Source organism: Coffea arabica, chromosome 9e, assembly GCF_036785885.1.
Source record: "Coffea arabica cultivar ET-39 chromosome 9e, Coffea Arabica ET-39 HiFi, whole genome shotgun sequence".
Classification (NCBI taxonomy): Eukaryota; Viridiplantae; Streptophyta; class Magnoliopsida; order Gentianales; family Rubiaceae; genus Coffea; species Coffea arabica.
In genome coordinates, this window is record NC_092327.1 from 28555073 (window position 1) to 28576354 (window position 21282).

The window sequence follows — 21282 nt, forward strand, 5'->3', positions numbered from 1 at the left end:
AAGAGGGGTAAATTTAGTTAATTAAAAACTAACCAAATTATGAGACACTTTTTGCTCAATATGAAAATTTATTCTCTTTTCTAGATGATCACACAATGGAACAATTAATGAGAAAGCATGAATGCTCGTGAAAAGAAGAGATGAACAATTTATATTGCAAGATAGTAAATGAAAGAGATAGAATAACAAACCAAATTCCAAACTCCTCTTGAGTTTGAATATCACTTATATAGAGTAAGTTTCTTCTTGTTGATCAATTACAATCAATCTTTGTGTACAAAAGAAGGATCACTTCCTCCTTGCCCTAAGCTACACTTGGTCAAGTTAAAAAGTTTTACAATTACTCGGATAACCCTCACAAATCTACACTATTGAAGTAATTGTCTCACACAAGAAAAGCTTCTACAAGATTTACACAACTGAGAGTACAAATCTTCTTTGAAGAGAATTTTTCCACTAAAATTGCCCTAGATCTTTTGTAATTTTAATGTACAAAAGTAGTTTTGAGTGGTTGACTTTGCTATATTTATATGAGACCAAAAAATTCATCCATTAATGCTTCCAATGGATAGAAGGCAGTTGAAAAGTCAACTAGCCGTTAGTAATGTCGGACGTCCGGTAATCTTGTTTCTTGCGTCCGACAGTAGGTAGTGAGTAAAAGAGATTTTCTTTAATTCATTCAGACGTCCGGTACCTTCAAAGTTTGCGTCCGAAAGCGGATAATAAAATTAAGAAATTTTCTTCAATCCTTTTGGACGTCCAGTGCCTCCAATGCTTTTCGTCCGAAGTGTTGCGCAAATTGTGGACGTCCGATATCTAATATTTTTCGTTCGATCGAGTTCAGTGAGTTTAGGAGAAATGTTTAAATTCTTTCGGACGTTCGGTGACAGAGTTCTTCATGCGTCCGAAGTTAGTCAATGATTGTCGGACGTCCAATCTAATCTTTACGTGTGTCCGATAGTTTCAGCAATCTTTGTCTCTTTCAATTGCACTTAATCTTTGATCCTGATTTGCTTCATTTCTGAAAAGGTTTTTGAGGAGATATTAGTAACATCCATTTATTTTGTAATCATCAAAAGTTAAGAACTGAGATTAATATGTTCTAATTTTTTGGTACTTTTCTAATGTATGCATCATTTTTCTCCTACAGATGAATTAATTTTCGACCCTGAGGTAGAGAAGACTGCTCGGAGAACACGAAAAGAGACCAGACAACTCAGAAAAGAGCAATCTACTGCTGCATCTCAGAGACTTGATCCGAAAGGTGAAGCAGCAAGTTCACTTGGTGATACTTCAGGTGACTCGGATTGAAAAGAAATTACTATGGCTAATGCACGAATATTAAGGGAGTTAGCTGCTCCTGATTTAAATCAACAGCCCTTATGCATTACTTTTTTGCATTTAAATGATAACACATCTTTTGAGTTAAAATCTAGTCTAATTCATCTTTCACCATTTTTTCATGGTTTACCAGTTGAGGAGTCTCATAAGCACTTGTAAGAGTTCGATATTGTTTGTAACAGTATAAAAGCCCCAAAAATTACGAAAGAACAAATAAAAATGAGGGCATTCCCCTTCTCACTCAAGAACTCGGGAAAGGACTGGTTGTACTATCTACCTTCAGGTAGTATCACCAATTGGGAGCAGTTGAAGAAAAAATTCTTGAAAAAATATTTTCCTGCATCTCGAGCTGCCAGTCTGAGGAAGGAGATATGCGACATCAAGTAATACCCAAGCGAGTCTCTTGATGAGTACTGGGAGAGATACAAAAAGTTATGCATCAAGTGCTCTCAGCACCAAATAAGTGAGCAACTACTCATCCAATATGTCTATGAGGGGTTACTTTTCAGAGATAGAAACATAATCGATGCTACAAGTGGAGAAGCGTTGGTGTACAAGACTCCTCGAGAAGCATGAGAGTTGATTAAAGGGATGACTGAGAATTCACAGCATTTTAGTTCAAGAGAGAATGTTTCGATACTAGAGTGAATTTGGTAGAAACATTCTCTATCCAACAGTAACTCTCTGAGTTAACATCTTTCGTGCGACAACTGGCTGTGGAAAATGCCCCATAAGCCAAAGTATGTGGGATTTGCACTGCCTTGGTCATTCTACAGAGATGTGTTCGCCGATTCAAGAAGAAAATGCAGAACAAGTAAACATGATTGGCCACGCGCTCAAACCAAGAAAGCAATATGACCCGTATTCGAACACCTACAATCCGGGTTGGAGGGATCATCTCAACCTCAGTTATGGAGAAAATAGGCAGTCCAATTTTGTGTCAAGTAGACAACAAGGGTATCAGCAGCACTATCAACCTCGACCATCACCTCCTCCGCCGAGCTCCAGTCCATCTTTGGAAGAGATGATGAAATAATTGATGACTAGTACTGCGCAACATCAGCAAAAGACGGACTTTGAACTGCAGAACATAAGAAATCAAATGAACCAGATGCAAGCAATGCACAATCAGATGAATCAGATGGCAATAATGATCAACCGTTTGAAATCCCAAATTCAAGGAAACTTGCCATCTCAACCCGAATTGAATTCGAAAAATGTAAGCGCAATGACTTTAAAGAGTGGAAAGGAAGTCCAAGGACCCGAATTCGTGATTCCTAAGGACAAGGACGAGGAACGAATTGAAAAAGAGTTTGAAGAGCAAGGCAGAGGCAACAAAGATCCAGAGATACTTCCGGACCCAATCATTACAGTTAAAACTAACACGCCTCCCTTTCCTAACAGGTTAGAGAAACCGAAGAAGCAAGACAAGGAGAAAGAGATCCTGGAGTTGTTCTGCAAGGTAGAGATCAATATTCCCCTGTTAGACGCAATCAAACAAGTACCCAAATATGCAAAATTTTTGAGGGACCTGTGTGTCAACTGATGGTGGTTAAAAGGAGATAAAAGAGTTATTGTGGGGGAGAACATGTCAGCGGTTCTACAGAGAAAACTCCCATCGAAGTGCAGGAATCCAAGTATGTTTACTATCCCCTGTAGGATAGATAATATTATGATTAGAAATGTCGTGCTGGATTTAGGAGTATCGATCAATGTAATGCCTAAATCTATCTATGCTTCTTTGAACCTAGGTCCATTAAAAGAATTGGGATAATCATTCAATTAGCTGACCGAACAAATGCATACCTTGATGGGTTGGTTGAGGATGTGTTGTTTAAAGTTAATGAATTGGTGTTCGCAACTGACTTTTATGTATTTGACATAGATAATAATCATTCTCCCGAACTTTCGCCTTTGCTGTTTGATAAACCCTTTTTAAGCACATTCCAGACCAAAATTGATGTTAATAAGGGTATCTTGTCCATGAAATTTGATAAAAAAAATTGTTCACTTCAATATTTTTGAGATTATGAAATATCTCTTGAACTCTAATTTTAGCTCCATTTTTTTTATGAGTACTATTGACCCTGCGATGCAAGAAGTGTTTGAAAATATTGGCAGCGATGAGTTAGAGGTTGCCTTAACCAAAGACCTCGAGTTGGAAACAACTCCTGAGGTAGAATAGTGTGAAGAGCTGAAATGTACAATAGAGGCGTTACACTCATTGCCAACCATGACGAGAAAGTATGAGTTCGCACCTATTTTTACACCCGAACCTCACCAAAGAGTACTACCATCTGTGGTGCAGGCACTCTTGTTAGAATTGAAACCTCTGCCAAAGTACTTGAAATATGCGTATTTAGGCGAGAAGAAAACACTCCCGATGATTATCTCAGCGAGACTATCAGAAACCCAAGAAGAGAAGCTAATCCAAATTCTTAGAGAACATAAAGAGGCGATAGGGTGGATCATCGCCGAAATTAAGGGAATCAGCCCCTCTATCTGTATGTATCGAATAAGACTCGAAGAGGATGTAAAACCTGTATGGCAGGCTCAAAGGAGGCTCGATCCCCTCATGATGGAAGTGGTGAAAAAAGAGATATTGAAATTCTTAGAGGTGGGGATCATATTCGCAATATTAGATAGCCACTAGATGAGCCCGGTACAGGTCATTCCGAAGAAAGCAGGAGTGATAGTAGAGGCCAACCAAACGGGTGAGCTCATGCTTGTACGCAAACCCATTGAATGGTAGCAGTGTATTGACTATCGAAAATTAAACGCCGTCACAAAAAAAGGACAATTTTTCTCTTCTTTTTATTGATCAAATGATTGAGCGATTAGCTTGTCGAGCTTGTTATTATTTTCTGGATGGATTTTCAAAGTATTTTCAGATCGCAATCGCAGCAGAGGATCAAGAGAAGATGACCTTCACGTACCCGTTCGGAATCTTTGCATATAGATGCATGCCCTTTAGATTGTGTAATGCACCTGTAATATTTTAGCGATGTATGGTAAGTATCTTTTCAGAATATGTTGAGAAAATCATTGAGATTTTTATGGACGATTTTAGTATATATGGTGATAGTTTCGATACTTGTCTAGATAACCTGAAATTGATCTTATTGAGATGTATAGAGACTAATCTCGTGCTTAACTGAAAAAAATATTATTTTATGATTGAACATAGGATAGTTGTAGGTCACGTAATGTCCTCTAAGGGTATTGAGGTTGATCGTGTTAAAATATGCATTATATCTGCTTTACCTTACCCTACGAGTGTGAGGGAAGTGCGCTCTTTTCTTGGACATGTAGATTTTTACAGAAGGTTCACCAATGATTTCTCAAAAATTGGAGCTCTTCTATTCCAGCTCTTACCAAAAGATGTGGCCTTCGACAAGTTAAAGGAGTTATTGACATCGCCACCAATCATCCAACCCTCCGACTGGAGTTTACCTTTTGAGATCATGTGCAACGCCAGTAACCATGCAGTGGGAGCAGTGTTGGGACAGAGAGTAGGAAAGGCAACTCACATCATTTACTATGCGTCCGAGCCTTGAATAGAGCTCAACTGAATTACTCCACCACTGAAAAGGAGCTTCTTGCAGTTATCTTTCCTTTAGAAAAGTTTAGGTCATATTTGTTAGGTGCTAAAATTATTGTATTCTCTGATCATTCAGCGTTGAGGTACCTGATGACTAAGAATAATGCGAAACCAAGGCTAATGAGGTGCATGTTGCTCATGCAAGAATTCAACTTGGAGATAAAAGATAAAAGAGGTTCGGAGAATTTGATAGCTGACCATTTAAGTCGCATACCAGTTGGAGAAGAGAGTGTGCCATGGAGGGATACATTCCCTGACGAACAATTATTTTCTTTAAATTCTCAATTGCCTTGGTATGCTGATTTAGTTAACTACCCAGTAACCGGTAATTTCCCTGCAGGTTAGCCAAAAGCGAAGAGGGACAAGTTGAAGAACGATGTCAAGTATTTCATATGGGATGGCCCTTACTTGTGGAAGAGATGTGCTGACCAAGTAATAAGAAGATGGATAAGTAAAGCTGAATTTCAGTTAATTTTAACTTTTTGTCATACTTTTACCTGTGGAGGTCATTTTGGACCAAAACGAACTGTGCATAAGGTATTAGAGAGTGGGTTTTATTGGCCTTCGTTGTTTAAAGATGCATATGTGTTTTGTAAATCATGTGATCGATGTCAAAGGATAGCTAATATAGCTCGTGGAGATCATATGTCCCAAGTCCCGTTGATTTTGTAGAAATTTTTTATGTTTGGGGTCTAGATTTTATGGGGCCTTTTCCTATATCGTTTGGTTTTATATATATTTTGTTGGCAGTTGATTATGTTTTCAAATAGGTGGAGACTAAAGCCACTCGGACTAATGATTCGAAAGTGGTTGCAGATTTTCTCAAGTCTAATATTTTTGTGTGTTTTGGGATGCTAAGAGTTATTGTTAGTGACAGTGAGACGCACTTCTGCAATAAGATCACGGCGGCGTTGTTTCGAAAGTATGGTGTACTCCACAAGATCTCAACATTGTACCATCCTTAAACCAATAGTCAAGTGGAGGTATCGAATCAAGAAATCAAATCCATCTTGGAGAAAATGGTTCGTTCCGATAGGAAGGACTGGAGTCAAAAGTTGGAAGATACACTTTGGGCCTATCGGACTACGTATAAGACCCCTATCGGCATGTCATCTTATAGATTGGTATTCGGGAAGCCGTGTCACCTCCCAATGGAATTCGAGCACAAGGCCTTTTGGACGATAAAACGGTATAACATGAATCTAGAGGAGGCCGGTGCCCATCGAAAGTTGGACTTGCAAGAATTGGAGGAGATCCGGAACGAAGCGTATAAAAATGCATTAATTTACAAGGAGAGGAGTAAGTCGTTTCATGACTAACAAACCTCTAGATAAACCTTTGTAGTTGGTCAGAAGGTTCTCCTATACCAAACCAAGCTTAAGCTATTCCCAGGTAAGCTACGTTCTCGTTGGATTGATCTTTTTATTGTTACTCACGTCTTTCCCTATGGTGCAGTGAAAATCCAGAGTATTAAGACGGACAATAAGTTTGTGGTGAATGGACACCATCTCAAACAATATTCCGAGGGTTGTCCAAGTAGAGAAGTGGAGATGATACGCCTGGATGCACAAACTTGTTCCAATTAATGACATCTAGACATGTCTAACCTAAGACGTTAAAGAAATGCGCTCATTGGGAGGCAATCCAATTTCTTTTAGTTTTTTGTTCAGTTTTGTTTGATAGCTTAAATATGTTTTCATAGAGTTTGACAGATTTCTGATTTAAATTTTTATTTTTGATGATGAGTAGGTAATTTTCTGACAAGACACGCCCGCGTCAACTGGGCGCGTGGTAAGATGCAACTTCCTGCTGCTTGATCAGAAGGGTTTCAACCGTCATAACACGCCTGCTTCGATAAGGCGCGTGGTAACTTTTATTTCAACAACTCTTCAGCACAAGGGTTCTGGCCATCATGACGTGCCCGCGTCACTAACATGCGTGATAATGCATAATTCTCCAAATCTTCGTCAGAAGGATTTTCACCCTCATGACGCGCCCGCGTCATCAGGGTGCATGGTAATATGCGATTCTCAGGTGCCTCATCAGAAGGATTTCCATCCTCATGACGTGCCCATGTCAACAAGGCGCGCAATAACTTTTAAATTTTGATCCATTTGGTAGAAGGGTTCTTGCCTTTTTGACGTGCCCGCGTCAGGTTCGCTGGAAAGGTATGTATTTGAATCTTGAAAATAAGAAAATTTTTTTGATTTCCTTTTAATTTCAAATATCGCATTTCGAAAATAAATTTTGTTAAAAAAATAAAAAAATATTTAAAAAATTCCTTTTTTCCGTTTAACCTTAAATTTTGATTTTCAAATTACAAATTTTTAAATTTTAAATTCAAAAAGAAAAAAAAAATCCGAAACCCAAAAACTATTTTTTCTTTTTTTTTTCTTTCTTTCTTCTTTTTCTTTCCTCCTCTTTTCTTTCTTTCTTTTTCCCCTTTTCCCCTGCTCTCCCCTGTTTCTCCCTCTCTTTCGACCGAGGCACCCACCATAGCACCACCTCTTGGCCGCAACTCAAACGCTCGCCGTCGTCGCACGTCGCTACTGCTTCCGTTTCTCTCTCTCTCTCTCCGATCCAGCCGCGAACATCCACCCCTATCAGCGTCGATCGCGTCTCCCTCTCTCCATCTCCACTCGTGGCCACCGCCCTCACATACCGCCTCTCTAGCTCTCCTGCACCACGAGACAGCCCCAACGTCTCTCCCTCTCCTCGCCTCCGGCCACAGTCACCGCAACAACCCTAGCGCCTCCTTTGCCACTGTAGCGCAGTCGCAGCCGCCGCTGCGCCGTTTCATCTCCCCTGTGCGCTGTTCTCCTGTCTGCCAATTCCCTGGATTCGTCAAAGTGAAGGTATTCCATTATTTCACCCTTGATTGGTTGTCTGATTTTCAAATGCTGGATGCCATTTTTGAACTCAACTAGGTGTCGTTTTGCTGCATTTTGGTTGCTTTCACTTGCACTATTGGGAGAAATTTGCCTCATTGATTTGATGTGTTAATTTCTTTGGAGCATTTGTGATGAATTTGGGTTGGCCGCTTGAATTGTTTCATTACCTGTGCGGTGCACTAGTGGTATTGGTTGGAAAATTTTGCCTAGAACTTGTTAATTCTATTTTGTTAGTTGACAGATTGAAAGCTCAGAGCTCGTGACTGTGTTGTTATTGTTATATTTCTGACCTGCTATTGCTGGAATTGCCCAATTATTGAGGCATTTGCTACGGTTTGACTGTTGGGAACATTTGTTGACATTTTGAGTGGGTTTGTTGAGATTTTGGGTGGACAAAGTGTGCGTTTGACTGATTGAATTGGGTAGCACCTGTGATTATTGAATTGCATTTGCTGCTTCCTATAATTGTTGAACATTTTATTTCTTGTTGGTTGGGTTGATTGTTTACGGCAATGGTGAGACCAAAATCAACTTCTCAATCTAGAGCCACTCGACCTAAGCTTACGCCACCCCAACTCATCATTCCTGTGAATGAACCTACAAGCCAATGAACCTACAAGCCAACCTTCCTTTTCGGGTGTCCGAACACGTCTCGATAGGGGTAGGGGTGTTCATGTGGCTACACCCACTCACTTTGGGGAGCATTTGAACTTTACTAGGCCTGCTGATTTGCAGAGATATGCTAAGGTTTGTGAGCACCGTATCATACCCTACAAATATGTTGAGAAAATTGTTATGGGTGCCCTAAGTATAAGGGAGGAGGTTGAGCGGATGTTTACCGCTATCGGGTGGCGCCCTATCTTGATATCTTTTGTCCCGCCTTTGTCGGGCTGATTTAGGAGTTTTACTCATCATTTGAGTTTGAGTTGCCTACGGGGTATAATGTCGCTACTCCAAATGTAATTAATTTCCATCTAATGGGTCAGGAGTTCAATTTCTCCATTACTCAGTTTAATCTGGCGTTTGGATTCTTCCCTCAGGAGTATGCTGAGACTAGGGAGTACGCTGAGAGTGTTTGTGACTATATAGAACCCTTTTTCTCTCACTACCCCGATATCTGGAGGATATGTCTGTTGACGGGGACCGTTATGACCCTTCTAGATCTAGGAGCTCTTATCTCAAGGACCCTAGTGCCCGGTATATTCAGCGATTCTTGGCCTACAGCTACTCGGGCCGCAAGGACAACTCTGGTATCCTCTCTCGACCTGAGTTCTTCTTTATCTGGTGCATGAAGAACAATATTAAGGTGAATTTGGGTTGTTGGTTGGCTTCACAGTTTAAGACAATTCTAGCTAAGAAGAACAAACCCCTGATACTCGGGTCGTATATCACACACCTAGCAATCCAGTTGCGAGTTCTTAATTTGCAGAACCATGATTTCCATTAGGCTTTCGAAATGGAGTTTCTGGACGAGGACTATTTAGAGAAGATGGGAGTTGTCGAGCGGGTCGATGGTTTCTACCATTTTACCCTCTCGGGACCCATTTGACCTCTGGGTAAGCGCCCTTCGACATGAGCGGGGTCTTCTTTAGTTCTTGGATCGGTAGAGGACACTACTGGTCCCTCTTCTTCTACGCCTCCCCCACTGATGGCCTCTGATGCTGAGTAGTGCCACTTGCAAACTCAGGTTCACCACATGGATGAGAGAGTGACGAACATCGCCAATCAGATGGCGCAGATGTCTCAGAACTTGGTTGCGTACTTCCTCCATATCGGCTTCACTCCATCGTTCCCGCCTATCTCGTAGCCGCTCGAGAGGGAAATTTTGTTGTCCTCTTCGCTTTAATTGCTTTATTACCTCCATTGAGAACAATGTTAGATTTAGGTGTGGCGGGAGGACAGCGGTGGTGCTAGTATTTATAGTTTTAAATTTTTAGATTTTTTTCTTTATTTTTAGTTTGTTATTTGTCTATTTTTTCATTTATTTTCTTTCTGTTTTTTTAGTGATCAGCTCTCCTATGATTGCCAAGATTTGATGTTGAATTGTTAACTCTAATTCTGCTATTGTCAAATTTTAACAATAAAAGTATATCAAGTTAATTTGGTTGAACCCAATAACATCTCTTTGGTGAATATAGATGATTGTATGACCCCTATAATTTTTGGTTAACTTTTCTAGGTATAGGGAATAATTGTTGGCATTTTGATGTGAGTTGGTCTAATTATTGACTTTAGTTCTTCATGTTTGAAGAATTGAGGCTAGCTGCTGTTATAGTATGTGACACTTTGAGTTATTTTGTTGCCTGGTCGTGAATAAAAGTTGGTTGTAATCCGCTAGTTATTACTGCTGAGTAATCGGAGATCTTCACCAAAAGTGTCAGTTCTCGAGTCAAAAAGTAGTAATTTCTATGAGTAGATGGTCGTATAGCGATAGGAACTGAGTAACCGGACTCCTTAAAAAATATTGGAGTTTGTGTCAAAAGGCTCTAATGACTAGAGACTAAGTCTATTGTTACTATTGGAAAAAAAGAAAAAGAAAAATAGAAAAGTATGATAAAAAGGTGAAAGTTGTGTCAATACGTGATTAAAGTCAGCTTGCCGATTTGTGCATTTAATGTTGAGATTTTGGTTAATAGTTGGACCAGTTGCTAATGAATGTTGAGTGACCATTCCTTTTTCTTAGATTAATTTGCCTTAAATTGGAGGAGTCCGCGATTTAAAAGTTAACCGTGGTGATGTTTCTTGGATCTTGACCATTGAGGCTTGACATGTGTTTTCATGGTGTCTTGGCAATAAGGTAGATGGAGCAATAGCCACTGTCAAATCTTGGTGTTTGTTTGATGTTCTCGTGCTTGAGAACAAGCATGATCTAGGTGTGGGGGGAATTGATAAGTCACAATTTTGTCATTTATTTTATAATTAATTTCCCCTATTACCTTACCAAATGTGGATTAATTGTCAGATTCCATTCACTTTTGAAAGTTTGTATTTATTACAGGGAGTAGAACAAAAATACCATAAAAGGCGCCAATTTGACGGTTATCAGAGAAGAGTTTTAGCAGCAGTCAACACGGTGGAGAATAATTCAACACTGCTTCCTTATCCCATGGGCATTACGGCATTCAGGGGCGCTTTTGAAAAATTGGAACTTTTCTTCTTTTGGTAGTTTCCGAAGAGAGAGGAGATCGAGAAGGACTAGGAGTCTTCCTTTTTCCTCTGGAGAGCCACATAGTAGAAGTAGCAGAATTAGATAGGAAAAAGGATAGCAGCCAATTTGGACTACTTTAGTTTCTCTCTTGACTTTTTCTTTTTCATCTTTTAGGAGTTTTCCCCCTTCATATGTCGAGACAAAGGGGAACAATTAAGCATTCTCTGTAGCTTCGCTTTTCTTCATTATTCGAACGAATTGAATTTTCTCAATTGAAAGCAATATCCGTGACTGGTATTTCTGCAATTTCGCTTGGGATTTTCTCCACAGAGATGAACTAAATCTCTTTTTTTCTAGTCAAGGAACAATGAAGGCTTTGGTTCATCTAAAAATTGTGAGATCGAATTAATTTTATCTATTTCTCTTATTTATTGGTATTTGCATATTCTCTGATTGCAGTGCTTATAGTTATTTAATTAATTGATTACCTTGGATCCGGATGATGAATTGATTTAGTAATCTATTGTCAATTGGAGCATTAAATCCGTAATTGTTTAATTGCTCTGGAATAGTGACAACTGGCATGATTGGGTTTGTGTCAGGGAAATACGCAAGCTAATCTAAAATAACCCTGGTAGTGCGTTATTTGGTTAGAATAGGATTCCTCTAATACGTAAAACAATTGGGGAATTAAATCTTATGGGCATTCCTTAATCACCGGCACAGTAAGGAGGGGTTGACTATCATCGCTTGTTTGGCAGTTATAACCTATTTATTAGTAAATAGTTGGAATTACCTCTGCATCGATGATCAATTAGGTGAAACATTGCTGAAGTTATTCTCTGGCTAGATCTTCAGTTATTATTAATCTGATTTTAGTAAATTGTCACTTAATTTTTAGTTAGCTATTTGTTTTTATTTGAACTGTTTTAATTGTCATCTTTTATACAAAATCACCCCTCTTGTTACTTTGAATTTCAAAAGAAACAAATATCCACAGTCCCTGAGGAGACGACCTTACTTGCCTTTTATACAAATCAATAATTCCTTGTGAATAAGTAATCCCATTATGGTATATTGGATTAAGCAAACTTTTCCGAAACAGGGTGAATCAAGTAATCTATTGTACATCCAGAGTCCCTGCTCCAGTACTTAGAATTGGATTATGATTACTTTAATTGGCAACTAGGTTTATTTTTATTATTGCACAGACATCGACAACCTGTCAAGTAGGGAGAATTATGTTTATATTTACATGTTTAATGAGATTTCTTTCTTTTATTTAAGTTTACAATTAAGTGATTGATACAATCAATTAAATAGTACTTTTCCTACTCTATATATATTGTTTTAAGAGGGATTGTATATCTTCAAAAGAATTCAAAAAAAAGAAGAATAAAACAAGAGTTTTTACTCCAATGATTCTTGTACTTAGTAATCAGGAGTTTTCATCTAAAAATGTCCACTTTCGTGTAAAAAAATACTTGAATTAGGAGTAGTTGAGAGTGACTTGAGTGTGTGAGTGTTAAGTAACCGAGGGTCTCCACTTAAAAGTGTCAATTTTCGCGTCAAAAGATATTTCATAATTTAAATATTTGTTATAGTTGATATGAATAATTCCCTCTTTAAATTTAAGTTGTGAGGAAAATATGATGGTGGTGAGTGTTAACTATCTTTTAACTATATGAGTTGCTTATTTGTGGAGTTAGGTTAGGGTGAGAGATTGAATTGAACATGGTTAAATTCAAGTATAATTGTCTCTCCTTACTAGATATTATGAGTATTTAGTAAAATTTGAATGATTTATGGGATTTGAATTTAAAAAAGCATATATTTTGGCTAGGCACTTGGATCATTGGTTGTGCAGTTGTTGATATTGCTTGAGAACAAACAAATGATTCAAGTGTGAGGGAGTTGATAATTGCTAATTTTGTGATCTTTTTAAATGTATTTCATATCATTTTTGAGTCAATTTGTAAGGTTAAATGGTATAAGTTGTCCATCTTTGGTCTCTAATTTGTACATTGTGTTGATAGATGAATTTGTTGTGATTTTTTCATTTTACTTGCAAAATCTCTTTATTTTTGTAGGTAAAATGATCAAGTTCAATTGAAAGCGAAATGGTGATTTAACAAAGTGAGGAATGTTGAGAAATCACAACATTGGCTAAAAGAAGTGGTGCAAGGGAAGCTTGAAGAATGAAGAAAAATAAAATAAATAAATAAATAAATATATATATATATATATATATATATATATATATATAAAGAGAGAAAGAAACCCTCGAGGAATCCGCTCGCGGTTTCTCCCGCGGTTTGTGGCTAATGAGTCGTTTCGCACTTGCTCTGCCTAATCTCTGGAAGAATCCCTCTAGGGATTCGTTCGAGAGATTTCTGACAGCTGCAAATTGCCAACTTGCATGAATTTTCTTTCTTTCTCCATCTTTGATAACACAAAAAGGGATAACTTGTACCTACTTTTGGAAGTTCTAGAAGCTTCTCTTTTTGACATTTTGACTCCAATAATGCCAAAATGTTGGCAATTTTGACTCCAATAATGACAGTTTGTGGCTAGTGAGTTGTTTCGCACTTGCTCTGCCCAATCTCTGGAAGAATCCCTCTAGAGATTCGTTCAAGAGATTCCTGGCAGCTGCAAATTGCCAACTTACATGAATTTTCTTTCTTTCTCTGTCTTTGATAAGACAAAAAGGGACAACTTTACCTACTTTTGGAGGTTCTAGAAGCTTCTCTTTTTGACATTTTGACTCCAATAATGGAAGACCAGAATATATACTACATAGTTCTTCTAACTTCAGGGGAGTTAATTCAAGTTAGCTTGATAGAAGGGAGAGAGACTTTGGAGAAAGAAGAAGAACAACCAAAGGGTTGTGTCTTGCCCTTTGAGACAAGACACAAGCCCTTAACAAATGTAACTCTCTTTATTTTCTCTTGTTTTAGTGTAGGTTAGTGTAGTATAGGCAAGTTGTGGCTATCCATTCTTGTATTGACTCAACAAGGAGGTCAAAGGAGATGAAGAAAGAGAGGGTCAAGAAGCTCTAGTAACAAGGGTTTTCTTCTTTCCACATCTTTATCTTTATATTGAACTCTAAATTTATTAATGGAAGATTTGGATATTGTATTTGTGATGTTGATTTAAAGCATATGGTTTGGGTATTTGGTTGAATTTTCTATGATTGTTTGGAGTTGATTTCTTGGCTAATTGATTGCTATTATATTGATTGAGTTATTTAGCACTTTTGGTCTTATAATCATGATTAACTAGCCATTGATCATGTTTATTTAAAGTTGTTAGATTTGCAATGAGAATTGAAATTTGAACTAGTTTATAGAAGTGTTAAACTTAGGGACTATACTCACCAAAGTAGAGGTACACCTTTGCGGCTTTTGTGGTTTTGTTCCATGTAATTTCACAAAAGTTAATGAATTTGTAGTTAAATTCATAACCACGAAAGTAGGTATGAAATAACACTAGATATAGTTGGTACGCTAGCAAGAGTGGGTATCACATATATTAGAAAATTACGCCATAAATTAGTTGAGATTTTGGTACTCATTTAGTTAAGGAGTTGCACTAGCATGAATAGGTAGAGATTCCATTACCCAAGGAGTTTTTATTTGCATTTGTCTTTCCATTTATAGTTTAGTTTATTTATTTTAAATTGTTGATAGTCTAAATATTAGAGAAACTTTAGTAGTACTGGTAGTTGTCCTTCTTCCTTAAGAGATCGACCCTTAATATCCTATATTCACTTACGACCTATATACTTGTAGAAAATCGCGTGTGGGGTATTTAGGCATTTATAAATTTAAAACTTAACTATGGATTTACTTTAATTATTATATGCATACCTCACGCTCATCAAAATTTATTTAGAAAAACAAACAGAACACAAAAAAAAAAAACACATGAGGCACTTCGGTTTAAGTTTGCCTTTTTGATGGATTTTTATTCGCTAGTCGAATTAGAAATCTGTATTTTGTTTACCAAATTTGCTCCTTTTAGGATGCTCATGTAATTTGGCTTATGTTAGGCGAATATCTAAAGGAATTTCAACTCTAGTAGAATTGTGCTGTTAATGAATACGTGTTCATAACTAAAAGGTTGTAAATTTATTGGGAGAACAATAGTTGCATCATTAACTATTAGCACCCATATTTATGTTATATGTGTGTATAGCCTCCAACTGAGAAGAAGTACTAAGAGAAAACAAGAAAGGTAAAAAAAATTAGCGAAAAAACGATGTACAATTATTTATACGACTGTTATTCATATAGTGTGATTATATATTTTGAGTTTTATGTCTGTCTTTTGATATACATGTATGGCACCTACACTTAACCATTCATTTGAGGAATGGAGTGACACAAGAACTAAATCTTTCTAGTACATGTTTATTCCAGAACAACATTAGTTAAGTTAGATCGTGTTTTCAGATTTCAAAATTAATCAATTCAACCAATGATTCCTTCAGCTTAGCTGAACATAATTTAGAATCAGACTTCAAAATTGATCAATTCAACCAACGATTCCTTCAGCCTAGCTGAAAATAATTTAGAGTAGCTTAAAGCATTAAAGCTCTTTAACTTTTTGTTAGTTTGAGGAGATTATAGTTTCACTAAGTACAAAGTATATACCATATATATATATATATATATATATATATATATATATATATATATCATTGTCATTATCTTTGCTATTATAAAAGTTTGGTGAGTCTTACTATTTTGGAGTGTAATCACAGTCTTAGTTTTTGTACTTCCTGTTATGCCCTCCTTCCTTTAGTATGTAATTTATTGTATTTCATTTACGATGGCAATTATTAATATAAGACTGCATTCCATTATATTTGTATTATAAAAGTAACAAATATGAAAATTTTCCTATTCAAAACTCTTTACCTACTCATGGTTGGTCAAAAATATTAATACTATTGAAATAGATTTATAATTACAAAAATAAAAAAAAAATACACATAAAAAATAAAAGAATAAAAACTACAAATCAAATTTTAAAAAAAGGGAAAAAAAATAAAACTACGAAGAGGAACAAAAGAAAAGAATAAAAAAGGATAAACTCATTATCTTTACTAATAAAATTTTAATTACTCTATTAAAATCAACAACAAGCTAGGAACAATTATAGTGGAATATTAGATCCCATGATTAACAAACATAACACTTAAAAGAATATAGAAATTTCACATTCAAAGAATTCATATCTACTTAATTAAAGAATAGGTCACTGCATTTCATTTTGAATAGTTTTGATTAACAAATTCAACTCATATAAGATAGTAAAGCATGTGAACAACATCAACACAAAGATTCAAGTTTTACTTGGCATGAAAATTTAGATCACTCAAAATTTTGAAAAAAAATGGTCCTACATTCTAGTTATAAATAATCAACCTATTATAATAGTACTAACACAATTTTTTAGAACAGTGTCGACTAAAAAATATAACTCATATAACATATGAAATCGGCACAGTAAAGTATGTGGACAGCATCAGCACAAAGACTCAAGTTTTACTTGGCATGAAAATTTATCACTCAAATTTTGGAAAAAAAAGGGTCCCACAATCTAGTTATAAATAATCAACCTATTATAATTGTACTAATACAATTTGTTTTTAGAAAAGTACAAGAAGTAGTCAGAATTTATTGAAATTATGTCAAAAAATTGAGTATTTTGGTCAAAACTCATATTTTCAATTGTCAAAATAAAATGATTTCATTGGAACTTCCTCCATTGATGTTCATTCAACCTAGACATATATAAAGTTTGACTGATAAATGAATTCGTCGGGAGATTGAAATTAGGAGATGAATGCACAACATGAAAAGCATCCTAGAATGATTAAAATAAAACAAACTGATTTATTTACTCTAATGTCTTTTTTGAAATCGAAACTATTGTCTAAATATTTGTTTTATGGATGTTTATAAGCTCCCATGGGTTGCTCCAGCTTTTAGTGTCTAGAGGTATGGTCGTTGTTTAACAATATTGTTTTGTTTATAACATATCATAATATTATGATTTTATGAAATGACATTATGGGTATCAATATTATCCAAGAAGTTCAAAAACTACTTTGACAAATATTAGATTCATGGTCTCGATGTAAATGATATTTTTCAAAAGACCACTTTTAAAGAAAAAGAAAAAAAAATTACGATGTTAACAATCAGCATTTGTCAAAATATTTTAATATCAAAAAATATAAAATTTTTAGGACAATAGAATCACCTACAAAGCTCGGGATTTATTATGGGATCAAGGGCAGATACAATTGGAGATTTCGTACAATTGTTTAGTTGTTGTACCTTTTACAGTATATGGTGTATATTTATATAATTTTATTATACTCATTAGAAAATTAATATGAAGCGCCAAGGAGTTCTTGCCAAATCATGATCGCCCTTCTCCTCCATGTGCACTGCACATGTATATTGTTATTTTTGTTTGTTGAAGAATTTGCTTTGAGATGAAATCCAGATGAGATTTGCATGAAGTGGAAAGCTCCTTTTTGTGTCTTGGGACCTAAAACAAATGAGTGTATTTATATAAAAAGCCTAAAATTCATCGATGATGCTTCTAGATTAACTCAAGGATAAGACTGCAGAAGAGATTTTCATGAAGAGAAAAACCCTCTTTTGTATCTTGGGACCGAAAACAAATAAGTGTGCTTATATAAAAAAGCATATAAATTTGATTCTCCTCCGATGGATTATGTGTGAGAAATTCTCTCTTTTTCTCACAATGCACATCTAAATACATGATATGTATTTTTATTTATTAGATGGGATATGAACATGATCATTTTAACTTAATTTTGAAGACACATATCATACATCCATACGTATATGGCAGAAAATTGAGAGAATTCAATAGAGGAGACAAGTGCAAAGCATTAGGGATAATGCTTCAGATTAACTACTAAGACCTCTCCTCACACTTGCCTGGGTGTGCCAAGCCAGCCTTCAAACATGTTCGATGTCAATAGTACACCTGCTCCGCATTTAGTTCCACCGCCCTCGTTTGTATTAGCAAGATTTGGACCACTTAATTCTTTCAGTGATTTCCAACGGGAGAACATTCTCTGCCCAGCGTTTCATGGAAGAAAAGCTATTTTTTGTTTTCTGTTATGTTACTCTCTTCTTCTTCTTTTTGGCGTTTTTATTGTTCAGCTCTGTGTTTAGCTTCTCTATTCTGTTGCATGTGTTCTGCTGCTTTGGTTTCTTGCCCTTCGCATTATCCTCAGCATCCTTCTGCCTACTGCTGTTGTTTCTTCAGAAGACAGTTATTCATTCTCTTCCTCTTTTTTTTTTTCCTTCTTATTTTTCCTCAGATGACGCGTTGTTATAGCTGTGAAAAGTGATCTAGAATATTTTTCGTGGTTCTCTTTTATCCTGCACGCTACTTCACATTTATCCTACATGGTGGTTTACATGTCTTGCATTTTATTATTTTCTTGCTTCCTGAGAATTGGTGGAACTACATATATAGGTAAACACAGAGAACGGAAAGAAAAGCAATGTTAACTGTGATGCATTAGAAAAAATTCTGAATTGAGAAGGGATGACTACAGAGTTCCAGAAAGAAAACAATATCGCTTTAACCACAGTTTTAAATACTGAAATTAGTGAAACAGACTGATTACATTCGTAGTCTATGAAATTATGAAATTTTGCATGCAGAGAATAGATTTGTCCAATTTACAATGTTTTATATCAATAACTTAAGTTGCTTAATTGATTGCAGCAGAAAGGGAAACTGCGTCCAAAATCCAAACTTGAGACAATAGAGTGCGAAGAATCAGCACTTCTATGACATCATATTTCAAATTTTAATCAATTGAACTATGTAACTTGACAATATAGATTCTCTTTTCACATGAATAAAACTGTTGGAGATTAATAAACTTCAGAAAGAGTTACCAGAAGATGCTTGAAAAACCAAGAAAGCAGCCAAGGTAGTGACTTTCAATACTTTGCATTCGCTTATTGGTTTTTACGCATCCTTGTTTCTCCGCACTGAAGTTGTAAACTGATCGGGCTGTACTCTTTAGTTGTTCTCATTGTCTGTCTTCCTTTCTTCCAGATATTTTGCTCTTGGTTTTCTGGATTTCAGGTACTTCCTTTCCTTCCAACTCTATGAACTTGGTTATTTATTGAGGCTGCATGTTTACGTGCTTGCTATACCCTGATGCTGTTTATTCAGAGGAAAGTTTCCTTTTAGAAATATATGGTGTTTGTTTCTTTTTTTTTTTATTTTCTGGAGGGGGAGTTTATTTTTTTTGCTCGCAAGCTATGCTTCTTCAAGGTAGTATGCTGTGGCTTGCAGAAGTTAGTCTATCAAATAGATAATTCGTGTGATGGTTTTAAATTTACTTTGACAATTCTTCTACTATATATCGTAATTACGTATTCTCTTTAGCTTTTGCTCTGCTGATTTTTTTTTTTTTTTTTTTTTTTTGTATTCCTTGATGATATTTTTGTCTTGTTGAAGATATTTTGTCTAATCATTACCTTACATGACAAAATTTTTGCGCACTATTAGTTTAGTCTCTGTGAGTTCCAGGGACACAAGCACCAAATGCCGTCAAAGGTATGCAAAAATGCCACGTGATAAAAAAGATGACCTCTTGCACTGTCATCGAGAGGCTAATGCTGCAAAGAAACATAAAATGTCTTCTGCTGCTTCTGATTCTGCTGCTCAAGGTCGCACGTGTAAGAGAAAGCATGCGAGTCATGTTTGCAAAACACCATTAGGCCATTTACAGAAACAGGTGTATCTGTCCCTGGAGATTCTAACGAGGACTGTTATGCTGAGCATCCTAAGGTTGTGAGTGGTCAGCATTTAGAAAGTCGTCTGTCTTATTTCCCTGAGCCTAGAAATGCTATCGACAGTGATGAATTAGAATGGTTGCTAGACTCTGTATGCAATGAATTAGAATCTACTCAAAGGCATGCATCATCTTCTGTCAGTCCGGTTACTACTATCCCGTCTGATAGCCAAATTCTTTGTTTTTGGAAAAAAAAAAAAAGAAAAAAAAGAAAAAACTGTTCTTGTCATCTTTCTATTGTATTAGAAGTCTCTTAAAATGCTTTGCCAGTGGCTACTCTTTGGTGAAACTTGCATTTTTTGAGCTGTTCATGGTTTCCATTGGCTTTGTTTTCCTGCATAGTTTTCATTCAGTGAAGCCCTTACTACTGTTTAATCAATGCATTCCTATGAGTATTGTTACAGATTTCGAGCTGCAGATGGTTCTGCTTCTAGTAGTGGATTGTTTTGTGTTTGCACTTTTGTATACTCTTTGCTACATCTTATTTGTATTGTCTTGCATCTTCCCGGAATTCCTGTCGGACCTTTAGTTTTCAAAAACTGCCAGCAACAATTTTCAACCCTCAGAGAATGCTGGCAGTAGCTTAAATTGGTCACTCCACTTTTAGAAAGCTCTGTCATAAAGTTTACATCTTCAAAGATTACCACAATCAGGTTTACTTAGTAACTGAATTTTTACAAAGTTTTGTGTTTACATTAGCTTCAGAATGAAAACAAATCCCTATATTTAGTAATTCGCCATGCCAATTTCGTTAGGTCTGTTTTAATCTTTGTTAGCCTGCTGTCAAACTGTACTAACAGGAGAATCTACCTACTTTATCACCTTTGATAAGTCTTAGCCATCTACTTCTAGGACTCTGAAACATGTTCTGGTGAGCACAAAGCCATCTGCTGGGGCTTGGCCTAAATTTTCTTATGTTGACATATCACAAAATGCATTTGTAATCAAACAAACTGGTTGTTCTGGCATTTTCGATGTATTTGTTCGTTCCTTTTCAATGTACTCTCTGAGGCATGCTAAATAACTCGTTCTTGCTTTTTCACTGTACTATCTAACACCCTCTGAAGCAGACTTCAAGATTAACTGGATAACCAGGCAGATAGAGAACATCTCTGGTTCATTGTACTGCAACCGCTACTTCCTTGAATGAGCAGTGCATTTTCTAGCACTTACTAAGAAAGGCTTATAAATGAACTTCACAAAATAGATAAGGTATATCTTTGGTCCATTGCAACTTACCTAATGCATCATCTTTCTGCAACATTTATATACCTTAATCAGGTTCACATTTTTTTTCCATTTGGAAAACTCCTGATGCAGTTATTTGCACATTCTTTCCCAATCAAAGCCTCACATGATCACTTAAATGTAAAATTCACCAGAATTACATTTTTTATATTTCATTTGAGCCCAAGCCAAGATTTAAAAC